The sequence below is a fragment of the Palaemon carinicauda genome, chromosome 26 (genome assembly GCF_036898095.1).
Source record: "Palaemon carinicauda isolate YSFRI2023 chromosome 26, ASM3689809v2, whole genome shotgun sequence".
In the NCBI taxonomy this organism is placed as follows: domain Eukaryota; kingdom Metazoa; phylum Arthropoda; class Malacostraca; order Decapoda; family Palaemonidae; genus Palaemon; species Palaemon carinicauda.
In genome coordinates, this window is record NC_090750.1 from 15,334,659 (window position 1) to 15,350,143 (window position 15,485).

At 36.5% G+C, this 15,485-nt stretch overlaps 1 pseudogene; it reads right to left on the reverse strand.

Annotated features, from left to right (window-relative positions):
• Window positions 1-2,263: 2,263 nt before the first annotated feature.
• On the reverse strand, window positions 2,264-3,832 carry LOC137619801 (uncharacterized; annotated as a pseudogene).
• Between the last annotated feature and the right edge of the window lie 11,653 nt (window positions 3,833-15,485).

Consider the following 15,485-nt stretch of genomic DNA (forward strand, 5'->3'; position numbering starts at 1 on the left):
AAAAAAAGAAGTCACTGCTAGCTGTATTGAATCCACTTCGGGGAAAATAATATTTTACCCTGACCTAGGATTCTGATAGTTTCTAAGCTTTTACATGCAAATTATAAGGGAAAACTTACATACATGCATGTCTGTATGTTTGTATAAACTAGTTTTTATCATGATCGAAATTCCGATTAGCTAAGGAATGTAAAATGATAAACACAAATGGTTTACATGAAAAACCGAACTCATGCTGTTATTCTGAGAATAGAAATTACGACAAAAGGAATGTTATATCTGTAGTTATGAGTTTCCATCATTCGCCAGCGCAGCATATGAGAAGAATTGTTCTGATTTTGCGTTACTGAAAACCTGATATAGTAAAGGGAATATGAAAAGAATGGAAAGAAACAGATTCTTCTGAAGTCATGTACAGTTAGTAAAGATCCTATATTAATACTCAACGTTGAGAGAGAGAGAGAGAGAGAGAGAGAGAGAGAGAGAGAGAGAGAGAGAGAGAGAGAGAGAGAGAGACTTCACCGCGGAGGGATGATAGTACGTGGTAATGTCAATAAGAAAAAAAAATAGAAAAAAATTTTGATAACGATATCCCCATATCATTTAAATAAAGCTTAAAGCTCAAATCTTGGTTCTCTAGGCAAGAGCCGGTAATGGCAAAAGTAATGTTCTTTCTATGACAAACTGCTATCCACGGCGCTAACCCTAAGAAATAACCTTACCTGACATAAAGCCAGCAAAAAATGCTGCTTCTTCTTTTTTTTACAAACTTCTCCCTAACGGGATACCTCTTTCGCATTGATTAGGTCTTTATTAAGCAGATCATGGTGTCACAGTTTAATAGGAGTAGATTATGAAATAGCAGTAGTAATAGTAATAGTAATAATAAGTAGTAATGATTAGTCTATTACAGACCTATCCCTTCCATCTCCTACGGAAGGTGGTACTCTTAACTTCGTTTAGCGCAGCATTGATATTATCCCTATTTGTTATAATGGTTCTTAAGCACATTTTTTTTTATCTTGTAATGTGTTTCTTAAGCACATTCTTCTATTTCCCTTCGTCCCGTGCTTCTCCTTCGCCTAAATCCAACTCCCTCATATCTTTTGCGCACTGTCAATCCATCGCAGTTTTGGTCTACTTAACCTTCTCCCACCTGGTAGTCCCTATCCATCATCTTCCTTATCGTATGCTCTTCATCTCGTTTCATTATAATCATGTTCATAATATCTCAGTCCAAAAAAAAGCAAACAACGCTAATAAAGTTTCTCTCAATACATTTTATGAGGAGGGATGAGACGAAAAGGCCTGTAGGTAAATAACATTGTTGCTGCTCCTGCTAATTTTTACTCATATCTGGGGCTATAGCTGCAGTTTCGATGAGAAACTGTTGTGAAGAGTCGGTGATTATATGCCGTCAGTGCTGAAGTAAGCATCGTGAAGGATGGTTAACTGGTGGTGCAGTTATAAACCTTGAAAACTTCATTGACTTCTCTTTTTTTTTTTAGTTGTGGTCACTCCACCCTTAGGACTGCCCATGGGTGGTAACTGGTAAGTCTACGCAGTACGCAGGGCATGTAGTACGGTATGGTTCGATTTGTTTTTTTGTAATTCGTACCACGCATTTTTACCGTACCGTAATTTCGTACAGTACCTAAAAATTCATACCGTACCGTACTAGTATGATATTTTATTGTACCGTAATTTCATACTGTTTCCGTACCTATTTTTTTTTACATTACAGTTCATATAGACATAACGTGGCACTTTTACTACTACTACTACTACTACTACTACTTCAAGAAGATTGGTGTTATGTAATACACTAATGATAAAATACAATTTTATTTTGCTAAGGTTGCAAAAGGGAAAGGTTCAGTTATACAGTATTTTGAATTCATACAGTTTTATGTGTTGCAGCGTAATAGCATTACAGCGTCAACAATATCCTCTTTTAGACCTAGTCTTAAATCATTAAGAATATAGCGCAACCCAGAGAATGTGCGCTCTACGCTCGCTTGAGTAACTGGCAGAGCAACTGCTACTTCAGCAAGATTTTTTAGTGCACTTTCTTGTTGATAATGCCACCACTGGAAAATACACTAATTTTTACTGATACATGGAGCTTTGGCGAACATTTTGATATGCTCAGCCACTTCACTCTCTTTGCTTGCGGTATCAGTTGCTCTGCTTACATCACTGACTCGGAGTAATTGCTCTACAATATCTACTGACCCAAGTGCTGAGTCACCTTCACCATCACTTACGCCGCTTGTGAATGAATCGTCTTTTGCCAGCATTGAGACTGACGACATAGTACTAGTAGAAGAAATAGTTTTAATTTTTTCCAGAGTCTAAGAAGATGTATTTGACTAAGTTCCTTCTGTTCTTCGGTGAGGATAACATTATATCTTCTGTCAAGATACACATCAGATAGGAAAGCTGGGTTCCTGAGCAGAGAATCTTGCCGTTTTTCCATGGCTTGAAAGAGAAGTGGTGCTGTGACGTCAGTGCTTCTTTCCAAAACAACTTTGCACTTAACCCACTGAGCAAGGAATTCTCCAGCTGTGAGATTTTTCATCTGTAGTGCACATGTAGCCTCACAGAGTGGTTTCAGAGCTTCTGTTATGTCACTTATTTTCTCCCAATCTTCCTCTAGAATAAGTAAAGATTCATTAGCTAGGCCAATTTGGTTCAAGAATAACTTTTTTTCAAGGACACTGTTCAACATATCATACATTGAGCCCCATCTTGTTTCACAGTCTAGTTTTGGAAGTGATATGGAGCTGTTCTTGAATATTAAGCGCATATTTTGTGTATGCGTCTTATTCACCACTTTCCGCACCCTACATAAGATATGTTTTACACTGTCTGTTTTCAGAACATCATGCACACACAGTTGCATGATGTGTAAAGCGCACCTTACAGATGTAACACTTTTATCTGCTGAGTGAATGTCATTTACTAAGTCATCTAACTTATTTTCAGCAGCTTCCAATACTTATTCATCATCGTTTTCTTCAATGTCACTCAAAATTTCTTCACTGTTTCCTTCCTTCACCTGTGTATCACTCTGCATCAGTTTTCCTACTTTGATTACGTGTGCTCCGTTATCTGTGGTTAACGAATAAATTTGTTTTACTTGTATTCCAATCTTATTCAAACAAGCTAGCAAAACTGATTTGATCTCTTCAGCTGTTGCCCTTTGTGTCATTTCCTTTACGGAGGCTGTCGCTACCTTCAATTTGCCATTGATATCAGACTGCACGTTCACTCCAAGGAAATGACGCCCACGTCGGGTGCAGAGATCTAACTTCACGCAAACCAAGCTCTTATCGAACTCAAGTCTTTTTTATTCTGCGGCTTCAAGAGTCAGAGACCGAACAGCTCTTTCACTTAATGATACACCAAGCTTGTTTTCAATGGGACTCATAAGCTTTGACATGGCTGTTTTCTCAAAAACAGAAAAGGGCAATCCGTTGACAGTAACTGCTTCAATGACAAGTCCCTGCATCTCTTGCTTACTCATTGCGTGTTCTATCACTTCCGTTTTCTTTCGTTTTGCACACGAATGTTCGCTAATCGTACTGACAAAATAATTAGATACATTTTTTCTCTCCCGTTTCCTAGACGCATTGTTTTTGGCATTGTCCAGGAGTTTCTTATATTCCTCCGCATGTCGTCTTTTCAAGTTATCACATAACGGCTTTGAGTGAAGTTCTGCGCCGGGCTACGGTGTGTATGAGTAACCACATCCAGACACAAGGCAACTTCCTGAATTCTTCGTAATGGAGAAGAGCTCAACGCCAACACACTCTCGGTGCCGACCCATTGTGAAAATCTGCAAGACAAAAAATTAGCATATTAGATTTAAAAACGAAAAAAATGTGATTATGGCTTGCACACACAAAAAAATCTCTCTCTCTCTCTCTCTCTCTCTCTCTCTCTCTCTCTCTCTCTCTCTCTCTCTCTCTCTCTCTCATGGCTTGCACACAAAAAATCTCTCTCTCTCTCTCTCTCTCTCATGGCTTACACAAAAAAATCTCTCTCTCTCTCTCTCTCTCTCTCATGGCTTGCACACAAAAACTCTCTCTCTCTCTCTCTCTCTCTCTCTCTCTCTCTCTCTCTCTCTCTCTCTCTCTCTCTCTCTCTCTCTCTCTCTCTCTCTCTCAAAACAATTATAATTTTGCTTGAATTCTTTAAACAGGGAAGAGAACCTCATTCGAGTCTTACCTTATGTATGATCAAGCTTCTCTAATGAGTACTGCCTCCACAGCACAAAAGCAGAGTGTAGCGGCAGTCTTTCGGGCAGCAATCAGCAGGCCTCAGTGTCCTCACGACGGTGTTAGTGTCCTGACCTGAGCTGATGTAGTGAGTGTGCAGACCAAGTACTGACTGATGAATGATGATGAATGGAGGGGTTATAAATGCGTTGTCACGTGTGTCAAGGCTGGGTCAAGGCCAGGGTAGTCTTCTCAACTGAGCCGGCTGAGCAATAAGCCGATAAGCAGGTGGGGTCCCTGCCTAGCCTTGCTTTGACGGCTGCCGGGGCAAACCCCAAGGGGATATGCTTTAATTTACACCTCAGTGAGAAGACCTCTGCTAATCCTTTATGGTCAAACACCTGGTCGACTTGGCCGGTGAGTCACCGCCCAAGTCAACCAGGTGTGTGACCCTGGGCGGTTGGGCGGCGAGCGGCCGGGCTTGGCTGCTTGTGACACCTATCTGAATTTGGTATGGAAATGGTACGAATAAATACGGAAAAAAAAAATTGTACTTTCGTGCCGTACCGAACTCGAAGGAAAATATCGTACCGTAATATCGAACCGTACTTACAACCCCAAAAAACCGTACCGTACCGTAATATCGTACCTAACCGTATCGTACTACATGCCCTGGCAGTACGTTAGACATTGGCAACGGTTGAGTCTTTTAGTGACTACTTCCAGTGTCCTACCCAAACCTATTTAGGAGAAAGAACTCTTTTGGGATGCATTTTACTGCCTACTGTATTCTTGATATTGTTGGTAAAATGTTATTTAATAAAATGAAATTGTTTCATAAATCGATTATGGGAGTTCAATTTATAAATAAGAACAGAGTAATTGTTAACATAGTACCAAATGTGTGATTGATGATCTCATGGAAAATAACGAAGCCAAAGAGGTATGTTCAGACCAGTAGGGAAATGCAAAGATTTTGAATCTTTGTACGTCCATTACGTATGTTTTAATCAGGAATACTTCTTTCGGATTCTCAGATGAAAAGCTAATCGAGTTTTTTTCAAAATGTGGCCGACTTGAAGGAATCAGACAAATCAAATATGCTGATGGGCTATTCAAAGGGACATTGACGGGAGTCAGGACAGAAAGCTGGAGACTAAACCAGAATATCCCATTATCAATTATGGTTTTAGAATTTACCTTAACTATCATGTATAATGGGCACCCATGGACTTGCTTTAGGTGTTGGGAAATATTTCACATAGCTAAAGACTGCGAATACGAAAATGTAAGATATAAGTTTATAGAGTTCGAGTTCCCCCACTCACCTATGGAAGGAAAGGATGAGACCAACGTGAAAGCAAATGAATTACAAAAAAAGGCAATGTAGAAAATACAACAGTCTAAGAAACCGGAGATAACCAAAGTTATCGATATAGTGACCGAAGGGATGGGCAGGGCTGAAGAACCTGATTCAATAGAAGAACATGTATTAAATTGCATAAGAGAAGACATTGTTTAGGATAATTCCCAAGATGATTTTCAAAAAGAAAAGGATGAAGGAGACTCGATAGAACTTGTGAAATTCACCACAAAAAGGAAAGCAGGAAGTGAGCTAAGGGAAGAAATAAAGGAAGAACTTGTCTTAGGAGAACCTTTGGACTGCTTAATGGAAGAAAATGTTTATGGAAAACAGAAGAAAGGGGTAATCGATGGAACAATTTAAACAATATCATGATGGGCTGGGAATTTATTACCTATATGAGAAATTGATGAAATTTCGATATAGAGCTCCTCTCAGTCATTATTAAGCTTGAAAAGCGACTTGAAACTTAAAGATTCATGGGTTCCATATCATCACCAGGAGGATATCCTTATATTAGGGAGAATTAAGGCTCAAGGCTGGATAGGTGTTATTTAAAAGACTTTCATAACCCCTGTGGCTAATTTTCAGAATATTACTGTTAGCTCAACTTGCCATTGTATTAAAGTATTAGCTATGGAATTAGAAAATGTAGCGTTGCCATGAAAAGAGTAATGTAAACCTGACAGTAATATCCTAAATACTGTAAGAGATAATATTCTTATTACTTAGAATAGTATCAAGAGGAGCAAAGATAGAGATGGAAATATTTTGTGTTGATGGGAATATGCGAAAGCTCAACTTGAATATTTCTTTATCACGTGTTAAAAGCAAACTAACCGGGCAAAATATGGCCTTTGGAATTTACTGAACTACTAGTTGAAAGATGAAATAGGAAAAGGTGTATTAAATAAGAACAAATTTCCGTTAGTGAACTCTTTGAAATTGAGAATAAACAGTATTCAAATAAAATCTGTAAAGGAGTCATAATTAGAGCACAAGTATATAATGAATTAAAGAATTAACATGATTCGGCGTACCTAATAGGGAAGGTGGAAAACTCTATATCATATGTAAATCATATAACGAGTGATGATGGTAGCAAAATAGTAAACCCTAAAGCTATTACTTCATATATAAGGTAATATTTTGAAAAGCTTTTTGAAAAAAAAGAGAAATGGTAAAAGTTTTATCAAGATATGTTTTGGAATCTAGTAGATAAAGTTATTGATTGGAATTAAAATATTTTAACATTTGAAGTGACAGAGTTTAGAGTATTGAAAGTATTGAGGGGGAATGAAGAATGGTAAAAGCTCGAGAATAGATGATCTCACTGTTGAGTTTTACAAAAAGTTTTGGAAGGTAATAAAAAAACTCTATATTAAAACAATCTTCGAATAAAGCCATAAATTCTTTCATAGTTATTTCAGTAAAAGGAAGTTAGGAAAATATATTAAATTCGTCCTCCCCCATACCAAAATTAGAGTTGCCTTATTTCCATTATAAATTATTATTTATAATAGCACTACGTTCCTAAATATCAATATTTAAGTAGAATCAACTGTCATTCTTTTCACCCTACACAAATAATAAGATTAAACCACTGTTAGCCATGTTACGTTTCTGATATTCCGAGACGTATGATGATTTAACTCTTCCTTCTCACTATATGAATGAACATAATCAAAGGAATTCCCTTTTTACCATATCGTATCACTATTCTTGTTCATTGAAACTACTCAAGATATTTTCCATAATCCAACTATAAAATATTTTATTTATGTAGGATATTTTCTAGGGGGGATTAATATGTCAGGGTGACTACTGAGCAAAGTAATTTCATTATGTGAATTCTCCATGAATTTAGTACTAATCCCCACAAAAGTCACAGAATGATACATGCTGTCTAATCACCTTTATTGCCGCCATGGTAGGGTTGGTATGCATGGTTACCCGTCTTGTCGGCACTATTGTTATGATATGCAAACCAAAGGCTCCATACGATTCCAAACTTCTACCGATAATGTACAATATCGGATCTTAGAAAACATAGTAATTATAGTGTAGTGGTTTGGTTCAAGGCACCAGCCAACGGTTGAGTTCCTACAGCTTGAGAGTTTTTTGGGTCATTTGACTGAGAAGATAGTACTACATCGGATCGCTGTCTGGCTGCGGTTCAATTATTCATTTGCCTACACGTACATCGAATAGTCGGGCAGATTTACACACATAATTCCCTTTCTTCATTCACCTGATAATAATAATATAATAAAAACATTCTTCTTCACTAAAGGGGCTATCTACCGGACTGTAATTACTCATTACCTTCTTTTCATTTGATTAGGGTAGATGGGACTGTTTTCTGTTACAGTTCTCTTGCTCATTGCTACACTCAGGCGAACTTTTCTATTCCTTTCCTTATTTTATTTCCACCCTGGGCTATTTTTACTGTTGAAGCCCTCAAGCTTGTTGTATCCTGCTTCCCCAACTACGGTTGTAGCTTAGCTAGTAGTAAAAATAGGTAGTAGACTGGTCAGGGCACTAGACACCCGTTGAGATACTACCGCTAGAGAGTTATGACACCTTTTGACTGGCCAGGCAGTACTACATTGAATCCTTCTCTCTAGTGATGGTTAATTTTCCCTTTTGCATACACACACACACACACACACACACACACTGAGTAGTCTGGCGTATTCATTACATATTCTCTTCTGTACTTATACACCTGACAACACTAAGATTAAGAGACAATTCTTCTTCACCCAAGGGGTTAATGCACTGTAATTGTTCAGTAGCCACTTTCCTCTTGGTAAGGGTAGAAGGGACTCATAAGCTATGGTAAGCATCTCTTCTAGAAGGACACTTCAAATTAAAATCATTGTTCTCTAGTCTTGGGTAGTGCCATAGCCTCTGTACCATTGTTTCCCAGTGACATGGGTTATAGTTCTCTGTATTGAGGGCACACTCGGGCACACTACTCTATCTTATTTCTCTTCCTCTTGTTTTGTTAAAGTGTTTATAGTTTATAAAGGAGATATTTTTTAATGTTGTTACTCTTCTTAAAAAATTTAACATTTCCCCGTTTCCTTCCATCACTGGGCTGTTTTCCTTGTTGGAGCCCCTGGGCGCAACTAGGTTTGTAGCTTAGCAATTAATAATAATAATAATAATAATAATAATAATAATAATAATAATAATAATAATAATAATAATAACAAGTGAGCAAGTCCTGAACGCGGACATGGTCCTCGTAGAGGACATACCTCCGCCAAGGTGACCTAGAGCGCCATATGTCCTAGAATCATGAATTGATGTGACTTCGACCTTCACATGACCTTGACCTTCACGTGACCTTCAAGTGACCTTGACCTTCACGTGACCTTGACCTTCACATGACCTTGGCTTCAAGTGACCTTGATCTTCAAATGTACTTGACCTTCACGTGACCTTGACCTTCAGGTGACCTTGACCTTCACGTGACCTTGACCTTCACGTGACCTTGACCTTCAAGTGACCTGCTTGACTTTTGACCTTCAAGTGATCTTTGTTCATTTGCCACTGATACTTAATATGACATTGATATAATGCACCAATATGACCTTGACCTTTGACCTTTATAAATTTGAACATCACCCATGGGTTGCGCCTGGACTAGGACTTCCCTGTTGGCTTATGCAAAAGTCAGTGCTTTATTTCTGTCTCTTGATATGGCCACTTATGTCATAGTGACACCAGTGACCCCTGTGACCTTGACCTTGGGGTGACCTTGACCAAAATTTAATCAGTTCTTCCATACACATTGGGGAACTACTTGGCCAAGTTTGAAGTGATTCCGTGTAGAAATGTGGCCTCTACGTTGTCCACAGACAGACAGACAAACAAACAAACAAACAAACCGAACCGAAAACATAACCTCCTGGCGGAGGTAATAATAATAATAATACCACAAATGAGTTAGAGGATCCCTTGACTGGTCAGATATAACTACGTTCTTTGGTTACAGCTCGTTTTCTATTTGTCTAAAAGGATATCGAATAATCAGGCCTATTTTTTCTACATTTCCCTCTGTTCTCATACACCTGACATCACTGAAATCACGAAACAATTAATCTTCATTCATGGGGTTAACTAACAACTTTCATTTTGTAAGTGTAAAAGATACTTATTAGCTATGGTAAACATATCTTCGAGGAGAAGGACATTCCAAAATTATACAATTATTTTGTAGTCTTGTAGTCTTGGGTAGTGCCATAGCCTCTATACTATAATCTTCCATTGTAGTGGGTTAAATTTCTCTTGCTTAAAAGTACACTCGTGCACATTATTGTGTGATATTGGTCTTCCTCTTTTTTAGGGGGTTAAGGGGGGAGATTCTATAGTTTAGATATGAAAGATATAATTTAAAGTTTTTACTGTTCTTGAAATAGTTTATTTAGCAAATTTTTTAATACTTCTCTCGTAGTTACTTATTTCCTTGTTTTCATTCCTCCCTGGACTAATTTTCCCTGTTGGATGCATTGGGCTTATATAATCCTGCTTTTGTAATAAGGGTTGTAAACCTTGTTTAGCACGTAATAATAATAATAATAATAATAATAATAATAATAATAATAATAATAATAATAATAATAACAACAACAAAAGCAACCTGAAGTTTCAGATCTCCACCAATGAAAATGGAAACATTTAGCTAAAGAGTATGGACATCACGCTGCCCAGACATTGGCCGAAGAATTTTTGGGGAAGAGAACTTTTTGGCCGAATGAACATTTAGCTTAGAGGACTTTTGGCCGAGTGGACAATACGCCAGGAAATGTAGTAACAATATGTCTATTGTAGTAAAGCATTTTTTTTCTTTAAATTAGCCAGCCTATGATACTGAATTGTAGGTATTTATTGTAACAGCCCTTCTCAGCTCATCATATCAATCGCTCATCAGTTTTAACTGCCTTCCAATATTTTGTATACCCAGTGAATTCTTCGCAATCCCTTCAGTTTAATTTTACATCTCTTCTTGACAGCATGACCTAGAACTTCATCAGGTTTTACATCTATTTTTGCTGAATATCAAGGTTTCTATGAGCAACTATGCAGCTATATATATATATATATATATATATATATATATATATATATATATATATATATATATATATATATATATATATATAATATGTGTGTGTCTTGTGTATTTGTATTGGATAGTCGAGATGCCAAATGATACCACAGTATGAATTATGACAACTCGATTTGTAATATTAACCAGTGTTAGCAGAGGTTGGACAAGGCTCCGCCCATTTCCTGAGAAGTAGTAAGAAGACAAACTCTATATTTCCTATGTTTTGGTAACACTTAAAACCTCTGGCGAGCGATTCTTCATTTGTGTCGACGAACTTTTGAATCTAAGTGTACGTCGTCCAAAAGTACATCGACCAAAAGTCCGGTTACAGACATCGCATCCCACTTTTCATATACTGATTGCATAGCAGATGGTGAAAAGTGCAATGTTGTTTTGAACCGTGATATTGATCCGTATCACATGCAAAATTCCATGGCTTCTTCCGATGTATAATATCTATTCATTGTTATAAATAGGCTGAAATCCTATGTGTCGATAAGGTTTTTAATCTTTAAAATTGTTATAAAAAAAATAAACCAATACAGATCTAGAATTCAGATCTGGTACCGGAGCATCTCAAAAATTTATTTAAGTCGCCCATGGCCTAATTTATATATGTGGTGAAAATTTCGTAAAAATACGTCAATTTTATTTCAACGTTATATTTAAAATGGCGATAAATGAAAATCCAGATCTAGAAACCGTATCCGGATCATCTCTAAAATTTAATAAGTTTATTCATGACCTAAGATTATCTATGGTGATAATCTCGTCAAAATCCATCGAGTAGTTTTGACGTAATCCTGTCCATAGACATACAGGCAAATAGTTGAATAAAAAGAAATAGATAATCCTCTACACCGACACACAGAAAAATTAGTAAATAAACAGACTCGAAAATATAACCTTGGCGGAAATGATAATAATAACGTTGGGCTCAACTGATTTCGGTGAAGCAAAGATGATGTTTGCAATAACAAATCTCACGGATAGGAATGGGTGTCAGGGACATAATCAACTGTCACTTTGTTTGACTGTAGAATAGCTCACAGGTACTTCAATTAACATGTAAATATGCGAATTGCATTTTAAGAAATTAAGATTTATTAATGTAAATTTGTTATTGATTCAGGAAGTTCGTTGTAATGAAATCATTTTTTTCTCAAGTTAGTCAATTTCGCTATCGATTCTTATTACATCTATAAAATTTATTGAGAAAATTAAGCCACTCGTTAACAATTAGAAGATATGAAGTCAATATTTGTAAGCCTTACTCTTTCCATAGAATATTTATGGGATTAGATTGCTCGCCCCCGCCTTACCAGTTAAGTATTCAAAGGAACTACTGCATACATCGATTGTGTTGGTGTTTTCTTGGCAGTTACCCATTCCAAAACAATTGCATTAATCAATAAAGTTTCTATAACATTTCAATTTCTCTCATTAATTTAATTAAGCTTTTTTCCTTCACTATATAAATGAAATAAAAAAAAAAAACATCCACAATAGAAAAATTATATTTTTCTAGCTAATTCGTGAATTAAACCCTGGCTTAAAAACTTCCAGACGACGCCAAAAAAAAATTAGATAAAAGATTTACGTTTCAAAAGAATGCCGGTAAAATGTGAATCCATGTCAAATGTTTCCGCACCGAGTAAGAGATCGTTACTAGCGAGTCAGAAGACCTATTTTGTGATACTAAGTTCATCGGGCTTTGGGGATATGAAACGGGAATGCTGTTCAATTGCCAATTAAGGGGTAAACTGCTTTTGAGATGAGCTATTTAAGAGGATAACTTCCTTCAATAGAGCGATCACCCTTTGACCAATCAGAGAGAGAGAGAGAGAGAGAGAGAGAGAGAGAGAGAGAGAGAGAGAGAGATTAGTAAACACGTCGTATACCCTACAGATAATTTGGAGTAGCAGAAAGTACGTAGCAATGTTAAGTGTTATATTACCATATCTCCTGCTGTGGTAGCCTACTGGAGACGTCTCTGCTAGCCAATATGTTGTACAGAGTTCCTGACCCACTGAAGTTCAATAGTCTGTATCAGTGTCTGCCACCTTATCAATCTTACGAGCTAGGGATGTGGGTTTTAGGGAGCCTATCGAACTACCTGCAGTCACCAGCAGCCATTGCCTAATCCTCCCTGGTCCAAGCTTAATGGATCACTGTCTTAGACGCTGATTATCTGTATTCATGGTCAGGCTCTAGGGCATTGTCCTGTGTATTACCTCTGACGTTCATGATTGACCTTTAAACACGTAGAAATTAATCATCTATCTGATATCTAATCAACGACTCAAGTTAATCAGAGGTCGAGGTCTCACAAAATGAGAAGCGCATGACACTTCATCATTAAATTGAAATACTAAAATGTCAGCCTTTTCATCCCATCGCATCGTAATGTCATTGATTAAAAAGAATTGTTCGTCTCTGATTTCATCCCCCATATTCTTATAATCCACGACAGGCGAGGAAAGGCATCTGTTTGCAAAGGAGGAATAGGCTGATTTGTAGCTTGAAGATGAAAAAACGCGGAGACTTTTCGTAAATTAGAAAGTTCAATAATTTGGGCACGAGTTATATCTAAAGTAACAAAAAATATTGATTCATCAACTTGGGCGTCATCATATCTCAAATAAATATTATTATTCCGAAAATACTCTCACCAATACCTTGCAAACAAACCAGTCTATTATAATTCTATACTTATTTATTAGTTTGAACTTTTCGATATCTATATTATTAACAACTATTTCATATTTAGAAACAAAAAAAATGTATAGCTGACCATACGTATTCAAAAATATATGAGTTCACCAATTACATTTGTATTACTCTCCTGTATGCAACACAGTATTAAATCAAATCGGTTTCATGAATTAGCCTCGTAAACACCTGCAAGTTCACTTGTTCAATTAAACTCTCAATCATTTGGCACAATATAATTTTATGAGGCTTTTACTAGCCTTTTCCGATATTTGTTTGTATGTGTGTGTATTACATTGTTGTTTTGGTAATGAACGTGATAGTGTAAATTCTCTACATCAGTTCTTTCACACTTATTAAAAAAAAAAAAAAAAAAAACAAAAAAAAAAAAAAAAAAAAAACAGCAGCAGTGTCTTTCCCATTTGTTTATTTACAATTAACGGAATTATACCTACCGATTTATTCATATTTCATGGGTTTTACTGAATTGCCTATCTCTTTGTTTTAGAAATAGGCCAAGTGAGTATTAAAATACCCACTTTAATAAGTATTGTAAGAAGAATAATATAATCATATAATATTCAGTTTATTTTTCTTGTATCACTCTTCACTGTATTCAATATTCTTACCGTCTCATATTTTGATACCCTTCTCTGCATTTCTCATTTCGGTAAAGGGTTTCAGAGAAGTGACGAGGAAGGGCTATCTCCCAGATAACAAAAGGTAATCGTCATTGATTCCGATTCAGAAGGCTATGAACTGAAAAGTACAATGTGACGAGAAGGATTGTGAATGTAATTGTGAATGCTCATGGTTATATTATAGGAATTCTGAAAGTTTTTTCTATGTCTCATAATCCATCTCTCACAAGTCAAAATTATGTTCCACCACTCGTGTGCCTATATTTTTACTACAGTAGGGAGATGCGAAATCAACTGTTCCAAAATCTGGTTTATATAAAAAAGTAAAGAGAATTCTGCGTCTAATTCCTGGTCAAATCCATAAAGGTTTCTTTTTCTATACTATCAACGCTTCAAATCCTTTCATCTTCTGGGCGAAGACTTAAGACTGAAGATGATGAGGGATAGTCCAGACTAGACAATTTGACGAAAGGGGGATACGCAAAGTAATAGTGGTGTTTTGGGCTGGAAATACAACAGGCCATGAAAGGTAAATAAATGTAGAATTAAGGGTTAGCAGAAATGAGTAAGAGGAAGATCCAAAGCATACTGGATGTATAATTTCTCTTATGTTTGCTGTCTTGATTTGTGGTATTTTGAGATTCATGGAAGTCTGGGGTGATGAGACCTGATGTCTCTGTTGCCCTTGGGATTTCTGCTTTTATTATTAGCATTCTTATTGTCATTTTAATATCTATTTCTTATTGCAGTTTTATTACACATTTTTCTGAAAAAAAAATCTTATTGCCTTTATTTTATGTATATCGATATAATTTGTATGAATTGTCAAGTATTAATACTATTGTGCAACTTCATGTCCTTATGGTCTCTTGTATAGAGGAGTTGGTGGCTTCCAACTGCTTATTTTTTGAGACTTTATTTGTTGAATTTTCATAACTTTTGAGTTGGTGAATATAAATTTCAGTTACTTGTTTCCTGATTCTCGTTCCTTCTTTGTTTGAAGTATCTTTGATTTTGTTTTTAGAATTCTGGCACTGTTTGCATAATATGAGTTTTGTCAACGGAGTAATTGTTTTATTTGTATGTTGTGTTTTTTCTTATTATTTGGAGCCTATACATTAATCTAAATGTGATTTTTTTTTTTATTTACTCGACCTTCCTTATCTTGAGTGATGCCTTCAACAAACGTCAGTTTGTGTGTAACTAATTGGTTAGGATATGGAAGAACCATCTGAGTTTCCCTAGACCGGTTTTTTGTACTCTACCAGGGCTGTAGCATTTACTGCTACCTCTTTTTTTTCCAGTAAATTGTTTAACCTAACAGTTCGTCAGTAACGCCTAAATACAAGGTTTCGATATCCATTGTAATCCTCCATACCTTGTCCAAGGGACAACAGTACTTTGCATAGCAACGACAAGGCTTT